Consider the following 9136-nt stretch of genomic DNA (forward strand, 5'->3'; position numbering starts at 1 on the left):
AGCCAACGTCTCAATAATAAAAGTATTGAATAAGGTTGGTCTCAAGACTTATTCTTGAGACACTCCACTAGTCACCTCTCTCCAGTCCAATACTTCACTTTTCGGCAAAACCTGTTGCCTTCTCCCCTTTAGCCAGTTTCTTATCCACCTTACAATACTTGTGCTGATCCCCATCTTCCCGAATTTAACTAATACTTTCCTATGCGGTAGCATGTCAACTGCTTTACCGAAGGTCAAGGATATCAGATGTACTGCACTTACCTTATCTAAGAAAATCACTTATTTTCTCAAAGGCAAAAATCAAGTTAGTCTGGCATGATCCACCTTTCGGAAACCTGTACTGCATTCCATCCCCTCCATCTTTTACCTCCATGGAGTTAATTATTCTTTCCTCCACAATTTGTTCTAAAGCCCTGCATACTACTGAGGTCTGTAATTGCCCTGCTCACCTTTTTTCCCTTTTTTAAACATAGGTGTTCTCCAGTCACATGGTACTGCCCCCAAACAGCTAGATTTATTCAATCTCAGGTGGCAGTTCTTTCAGTATTCTGGGGTGGAAATAATCTGGGCCCCCTAATTTGAGCACATTAAGCTTGTTAAGTTTTATTCCACCACAGTTGTGGTAATTTCCATTTCCAGATACGCATTTCCATCTGGCTTCATGCACGTGTTCCCTATTATCATCCTGACTGAAAACGAAGGCAAAGGACTCATTTCGTTTTGGGGCCATATCTCGATTATCTGTAATCTCTTTCCCAGGCACACTGCACAGCAGCCCAACCTCATCCTTCCTTAGGCTCTTTATAGAACTAAAAAATCTCTTATTATTTATTTTAATTTCCTTGGCAAGAGCTACTTCAGCTTGACTTTTAGCAATTCTCTTTAGTCCTATATTTTCTAACCTCCGCGAGGTAGCTTTCTTTGCTGATCTAGCTCTTTGTCCATTCCCTATATACTCCCCCTAACCTTTTTGAGGTGGTTATTCACCCAGCTGGGGCTGGAGCCTTTCCCTACAACACTTCTCCCTTCGATTGGGATGCAAATTGCAGCTCATTTTTGTACAGTTAGTTTGGAGAAATTCCAAACCTCTGAATTGAAGTGCTTGAGCTTGTCAGACCAGTCTCTGATTCCCTAGAATTTCCTAGACTCTGCCCTGTGGAAATCAAATCCCATAGCTGAGGACCTGGTTGATCCTTCCATGTAATTTAAATTGAATCAACACGTGATCACTCAATCCAAGGTTATGTCCTACAACCGGCTTGTCTATGGTATCCTCACTGCTTACCAAAACCAGGTCTGAAATTGCATCACCTTGTGGTGGTTCAGTGACAGTTTTATGAAGAAATCTCTCATATATCACATCCAGGAATAGCCGGGCCCTAGCAGTATTAGTAACATTTATTCTCCAATCTATACCTGGGAAGTTAAAGTCTCCCGTAATGACACAGTGAAGAGGAGGGGGGTCTCCAGGGCGTGACCCCACAGAGACAGTGGGGATCTCCCTAGTGCAGGGGTGGGCTTTGGATCCGGCTCACGGGATTGCCACCCCCATGGCACCGCGGGCCCCGCACTGCTCCCAGAAGCGGCCGGCACCACTTCCCTGCGGCCCCTGGTGGGTGGGGCAGAGGGCTCCGTGCACTGCCCTTGCCTCCAGGCACCACCCCCTGCTGCTCCCATTGGCCGGGAATGGGGAACCACGACCAATGGGAGCTTCGGGGGAGGTACCCACAGGCAAGGGCAGCGTGTGGAGCTCTCTGACGTGGTGCCGGCCGCTTCCAGGAGTAGTGCGGCGCAGGGCCAGGGCAGGCAGGCAGGGAGCCTGCCCTGTCCCTGGTGCACACTGCTGCCATCCCAGAGCTGCTCCAGGTATGCGGTGTGGGACGGAGCCCGAACCCCTCCTGCACCCTGCACCCCAACTCCCTGCCCTGAGCCCCCTCATACACCCCGTACTCCTCCTCTGTCCCAACCCCTTGCCCTGAGCCGCTTCCTGCACACCACGCCCCCTCCCACACCCCGCACTCCCTCCTGCACCCAACCCCCTGCCCCGGCCCTGCATGCATTTTCCTCACCCAGATGTGACCCTCGGGCCAAAAAGTTTGCCCACCCCTGCCCTAGAGGCACACTGACCTCACATGTGCTCCTGGGGCCAGCTCTTTGTTGCACTGAACAATCAACATCAAAAGCCCTTTTGCATCCACTCATCCTGCCCAGCCCTCCAACCGCCTCTGCCCAGCTCCTTGCTGCTAAGTCCTGGGCAGCCCTGCCTGGAGCACAAGTCACCATGACCCCTTTAGGTGCCCTGGGCAGTGGGAGCAGGTTGGTGGACACAGGGGTGTTTGGGGGAAGCCAGTGACAGCCGGGGGTCTGGGGAGACAGTGGGGACTGTCACGGACTCACAGATCGTGCCCACTCTTGGCCCCATGCGGTCTGTGGGGGGAACCCCTTTCAGTGAGACAGCCCTTTTCCTGGGGGTCCACTCTCTTTCGGGGTCAGGCCCCTCCACCTCCTGGAGCTGCACCTCTGAGCCTTAGCATGTCTGTCTCTCGCCATGGGCCCCCTTAGGGAGTCCACTCACTCTGGATCCCCCGGGGCCTCTGCCGCCCGAAGGGGTTGATGCAACCCTGTTCTCTAGACCAGAGTGACTCTCAGCCAGCGTAAAACAGGAGGGTTTATTGAGTATTGAACACAGCACAGGAAACTCTCTGATCCTCAGGCCTGGCCTCCCTCAGCCTAGCACATTCCCAGTCTTCCCTGCATCCAGGTCGGCCCTGCCCCCTCTCTCCAGCCCCCAGCCCACTTGCTTCCCAGCTGGGCATCTGATATCACTGGCCCCAGCCCCACCTCTGTCCACTGTCTTCTTTCCAGGTAAACAGGGTCATCTGGGCCTCCTCTCCTCTCCGCCCTCCTCTGGCTGGAACCAGCTGGTTAGGTCATGGGGTCCTCTCTCGCAGCCCATTGTCCTCCCACTGGCCAGAGCTGGCTGCAACTCCTGAGCTGGGTCTCCGGGTCGTCAGGTGACCAGCTGCTGAGGTGTCCCTCCTCCAGGCCATCGGCTGGGGTCCTAAGTTCCCTCTCCGGTCCTCTGTAACAAACTCCCTCTCCCCCACCTTGTTAAACCAGTAACACCCAGGGACACTGAGTCCCACCCCCTCTGCATGCAACCCACTGGCAAACCACGAAAAATAAAGGAAATCCCCCATGTCGTCACAGGGACTAAGTATGGCAGGGAGTTGGGGTGCTAGGGGAAGAGGCACCGTGGGTGGCAGCCTGGGGGCGGGGTGCTGAAGATTGTTACGGGCAGTGGGACTCCACTGGGGGAGCTTTGGGCAGCCTCCCACACCCCCTTTGGACCCATCCCCCATTCTGTGCCCCCAGCCCCTCTCCTGTTGTCCTTCACCTCCCTAACAGCTGCCTCCTCCCGGACTCTCACTGCTAGCAGGGAGAGGGGTGGCAGGAGGCTGCTGCAGTGGCCATTGTAGCCAGGAGGGGGAGCTGCAGACAGGGGTGGCTCTAGGATTTTGGCCGCCCCAAGCACGCAGAGGGCGCGCTGCCGGTCCCACGGCTCCGGGGGACCTCTTGCAGACGCGCCTGCGGAGGGTGCACTGGGAGGGCGGCAGGCGGCTCAGGCGGACCTTCCGCAGTCATGCCTGCGGGAGGTCCGATGGACCCACGGCTCCAGTGGACCTCCCGCAGGCATGACTGCGGAAGGTCCGCCGGACCCGCCTGCCGCCCTGCCGGCAAAATGCCGCCCCAAGCGCGCGCTTGGCGCGCTGGGGTCTGGAGCCAGCCCTGGCTGCAGGCCACAATTGCTGGATGCCTGAGATTCCCCTATGGGCGATGCCATCAAATGCCATGTCAAATGCTGGATCACCTCCCGTGGCCTCCCCCAGCCAGGGTCTCCCCTGAGTCCCCCCCAGCCCAGCCAGCCAGAGCCTCCTCTGGGCCCCTCCAATCCAGCCAACCAAGGCCTCCCCTGGGATCCCCAGTCCAGCCAGTCAGGGCCTCTCCTGGGACCCCTCCAGCCTGGCTAGCCAGGGCCTCCCCTGGATTCCCCCCAGCCCAGCCAGCCAGGGCCTCCCCTGGGTCCCCCCCCAGCCCAGCCAGCCAGCGCCTCCCCTGGGTTCCCCCCAGCCCAGCCAGCCAGGGCCTCCTCTGGGTCCCCCCAGCCCAGCCAGCCAGGGCCTCCTCTGGGTCCCTTCAATCTGGCTAGCCAGGGCCTCCCCTGGGACCCCCCAGCCCCTGGGTCCCCCCAGCCCAGCCAGCCAGGGCCTCCTCTGGGTCCCCCCCCAGCCCAGCCAGCCAGCGCCTCCCCTGGGTTCCCCCCAGCCCAGCCAGCCAGGGCCTCCTCTGGGTCCCCCCAGCCCAGCCAGCCAGGGCCTCCTCTGGGTCCCTTCAATCTGGCTAGCCAGGGCCTCCCCTGGGACCCCCCAGCCCCTGGGTCCCCCCAGCCCAGCCAGCCAGGGCCTCCTCTGGGTCCCCCCCCAGCCCAGCCAGCCAGCGCCTCCCCTGGGTTCCCCCCAGCCCAGCCAGCCAGGGCCTCCTCTGGGTCCCCCCAGCCCAGCCAGCCAGGGCCTCCTCTGGGTCCCTTCAGTCTGGCCAGCCAGGGCCTCCTCTGGGACCCCCCAGCCCAGCCAGGGCCTCCCCTGGGTCAGACTTGCCCGAGAGGCCAGAGGCAGTTCCATTCCTTGCTCTGCTATTGGTGAGTCCCCCAGATCTCACCCTGACCCAGCCTGTGAATCCCCACCCTGTCCCAGCCTGTCACTGAGCACAAGGGCCGGCGGTACGTGAGAATGGGACAGCTCTGTCCCCACAGCAGCCCAGTAACCAATGTGCTCCCCACACCTTCCTGCTCCACCACCCCAGCAGCTCCTGCTGCCCTGAGACCTGGGAACGGCCCCATCAGTCCCTCACCCCTGCACTGGCAGGTTTGGTCTCTGAGGCCTTCGCCGTGAACTCACTTTGGCCCAGAGAGGCCACTGAAGGCTCCCCTGTGGAGCATGACTGTGACTGCTTCTGCAGCTGCTCCGGGCATCTCCCAGCCCAGGTGTCAGACCCGAGCTCCTGCGCCTGCTGCAGCATATTCCACCCAGTCACCTTAACACAGACCCCATCACCCCGAGACTGTGGGAGCCTCAGGGTTTCCCTACAGTCCCTGTGGTACTAGCTCCTGCAGCAGGTGTGGAGGGTGAATTCCCGGGCCAGGATGTAACTGGGATGTCTGGACAAGCCTCACCTTTCTCTGGCTAGTTTTCCTGCACAGCCTGGTGCGCAGCCACCAGGGCTGGTAACAGCCATGCACAGCAATGAGGCACGACTCATCGCACGATCTCTGGGGTGGCAGAGGCACATGAGCTTAGCTGCTTCCAGCTCTGCAGCTGACCCGCCACACGCTCTGCTACAGAAATGAGCAGCCAGTCAGAAAGTTTCCTTCCATGAGAGGCCTGCAGTGAGGGCGGGCGAGTGACAGTCGGGGAAACGCGGTAGCCAAAGGAGGCCACTTCGTTTCGCGGCTCCTGGCCCCGCAGCTACTGCCTCACTGGAACCCCTGGCTGTGACCCGCAATGAGCTTCAAGCAACCAACTCTCCTGGCCCAAGCCAAGGTGCCACACGCAAGGGGGCCCTGCATTCTACAGCGTCCCCCTGGGTCTGTGCCCTCAGGTGAGGCAGGCTGGGAGCTCGCCAGGTGCAGCTGCCACTAGCTTCCCACTATGAGCCTTATTCCCTCCCCCCCCCCCGCCCAAACAACCAGCCTTCCCCCAGGGAGCTGCGCCCCGGAGCCTGACAGAGCCCATCTCAGCCCAGGGTGCAGTCTGGGGCCTGCAGACTCTAAGGGGGGTTGTTCTGTGGCCTTGCTGGGGAGAGAGGCCTTCAGCAGCTTGGGAGGCGTTAGTGGGGCAATCGGCAGGGGACACACACTCATGTAGGTGAGGAACAGGTTAACTGGGGCTCCTGGGAGCAGGGATTTCTATGGCAGGCCCAGGACAGCTGGGGCAGAGCTCTGAGGGGATGAGGCCGGACAGCTGGGGCATGGCCATTGGTCTGGCCTGAGGCTGGTGGGGTTTGGACAGGGCTAAGGAAAGCCCCAGTCCCAACCCCCTGCATGCTGGGCCAGCAGGGGGTGTTCTGAGCAGAGCAGGGCACATCCTGAACATGGCAGGGGGCAGGACTTTGCTCCCCTTTGTGGTTCTCTGTGGCCTTAGCCAAGGCGCCCTCCAGCTCTGCTGGCTCCATATCTACACCAAGCAATGCATGAAACCCTTTGTAAAGGGAGCTGCTGCTGCCTCTGGGCTTGGGGTGGGCAGGACAGCAAAGAGGTTTGGGTGGGGTGGCGTGGTGGGGACACAGGCTGGGGCAGGAGGCTGGATGGCAGGAGCTGTGCTGCCTGTTCCTAGCATGGGGGGGCTGAAGGAGGAGAGGGTGTAGGACAGGAGGGTGGCAGGAGACGAGGGCTCAGGGAAGTCCATTGTATAGGAGTGGGAGAGAGGGAAGGGCACTTGCAAAGGTGGTGGCCAGGTTGGAAAGAGCCTGGTGTAAAGTGGATGCTGCCATGATAGACATAGAAAATAATGGTCAGTTCCCGGGGGAACATTGCTCCAGTTTTTGCATGTCCCAGGGCCTGTCCTTCCCAACAACCACCTGTCACCAACCCCTGTATCCCAGCACTTACCCCTGGGCAGCCTGGGAGGCTGAGCTCTGCTGCCCCAGTGCCCGTACTCGTGCCATCTGCACAGCCGGCTTCCTTAGGTACAGGCTCCTGGGAAGAGGCAGTGAGATCAGCAGGGTCCATAGGTGAGAGGTGGGGGCTCTCCCAACAGCAGCTGCTCCAGGTTGAAGCGAGGCAAGGGGCTCTCCTGTGCAAACCGACCAGGGACTCCAGTGGCTCCATTTCCACACTGACCCCAGGAACTCGCCTGAGCCCAGCTCCTGCAGAAATGAGCAACAAACCCAGCAATGTGAGGAGCAGGTTGGAAGCCAGGAGGATTAGAGGGTAGAGGGCACGACTGCCCAGGACTGGATTCATCATTTGTCTGCCTGCTGGTGGGGTCACCACTGATCTGCCCGGTGCTGGGGGAGGTGCTGACTTGAGGCCAGGGTGGATGACAGCAGCATGGCCCTTTTCCACATTGCATGCCAGGCTGTATCTGCGCTTAGTGCCCACAGTGCCTCGTGTGGCCGGGGGAGGAGATTCCTGCGTTGCTGACTTTGGCAGCTGGCTCCCCCCCATCTGGAACAGGCTCTGTGTTCATCCCAGCTGGCGCTGAACTCTCAATATTACCGGAAAGCCATATTTGTACCATGCTCAGAACACTTGGTTTGGGTGAGCAGTGGGGCAGGGTGGAGGGCGGCCGTTGAGTGTTGTGCTGTGTTCTTGTATGTACATAAAGGGGATACAACCAACGTCAGTGTTACTTTATAACCTTTCTAATATCCTGTGCTAATCTCAGAAAATAGTCCTATCAATATATCTGGATTGTACATGTCACCTGCCTGCGTCTCTCTGCTTCCCTGCGGGGCACCCAGCACCGAGCAAGAGCTACCTGGGCATGGGCTGCCCCTCAAAAGCCAGTGTGATGCAGCACCAATGTTTCCCCACCACCTGCCTTTCCTCCGTCTCCTCCTGGAGCAGCACCCGCTGCCATAACTGCTCCTCATGCTGAGAGGCCGGCTCCTCTCCTTCACTCACACACAGTTTCTCTCTCCCACAAGCACATGTGTTGCCCTGGGCAGCGTGTTACACTCGCTCACACACACAGGTTGTTGGGCCCGGTGTTCACACATGGGTGTGTTTCTGCCGGCTCAGTCCTGCTGTTGGTCGCTCATTCCAGTGCTTAGCTCTATGACCTGACTGCAGTGCTGGGATTTGGGCAGCCTGCTTGGAAATGGCCTTGCAGCACATTTCTGGAAATGGCTTCACATAGACACCTGCTGCGCAGAGCTGGGGCCTTTGGGACCAGCCCATGGTGATTCCAGGGGGGGTCAGGCCAACTCCCCCTCCCCGACTGACTCTGCCGGGTCAGAGACTGCTGGCGAAACACATGCCACGGCTGCCCAGGTAGCCTCACCAATCCCTACTTCACAAGCGGTGCTCTTAGAGTGTGAGGAGCAAATCACCAGTGCCAGAGCCTGGCTGAAAGGCCTGAGATGACAGGCAATGAGGGGTGAAATGGGTAGGACTGCACAGAATCAGCTCTGGGACAGCCAAGGGAGCAGAGGGCACGGGGAGCCAGGGGCAGCAGAGGGCACGGGGAGCCAGGGGCAGCAGAGGGCACGGGGAGCCAGGGGCAGCAGAGGGCACGGGGAGCCAGGGGCAGCAATGGACATGGGGAGCCGGGGGCAGCAATGGACATGGGGAGCCGGGGGCAGCAATGGACATGGGGAGCCGGGGGCAGCAGAGGGCACAGGGAGCCAGGGGCAGCAGAGGGCACAGGGAGCCAGGGGCAGCAATGGGCACGGGGAGCCAGGGGCAGCAATGGGCAGGGGGAGCCAGGGGCAGCAGGGGGCACGGGGAGATGGGGGCAGCAATGGGCACAGGGCGCTAAGGGCAGCAGAGGGCACAGGGAGCCAGGGGCAGCAGAGGGCACAGGGAGCTAAGGGCAGCAGAGGGCACAGGGAGCCAGGGGCAGCAGAGGGCACAGGGCGCAGGGGGCAGCAGAGGGCACAAGGAGCAGAGGGCAGCAGAGGGCACAGGGAGACGGGGGCAGCAGAGGGCACAGGGAGCCAGGGGCAGCAATGGGCATGGGGAGCCAGGGGCAGCAGGGGGCACGGGGAGATGGGGGCAGCAATGGGCACAGGGCGCTAAGGGCAGCAGAGGGCACGGGGAGCCAGGGGCAGCAGAGGGCACAAGGAGCAGAGGGCAGCACAGGGCACGGGGAGATGGGGGCAGCAGAGGGCACAGGGCGCAGGGGGCAGCAGAGGGCATAGGGAGCCGGGGGCAGCGGAGGGCACGGGGAGATGGGGGCAGCAGAGGGCATAGAGAGCTAAGGGCAGCAGAGGGCACAGGGAACCAAGGACAGCAGAGGGCACAGGGTGCAGAGGGCAGCAGAGGGCATGGGGAGATGGGGGCAGCAGGGGGCACAAGGAGCCAGGGGCAGCAGAGGGCACAGGGAGCTAAGGGCAGCAGAGGGCACGGGGAGAT

The sequence above is a fragment of the Mauremys mutica genome, chromosome 17 (assembly GCF_020497125.1).
Source record: "Mauremys mutica isolate MM-2020 ecotype Southern chromosome 17, ASM2049712v1, whole genome shotgun sequence".
NCBI classification, from domain to species: domain Eukaryota; kingdom Metazoa; phylum Chordata; order Testudines; family Geoemydidae; genus Mauremys; species Mauremys mutica.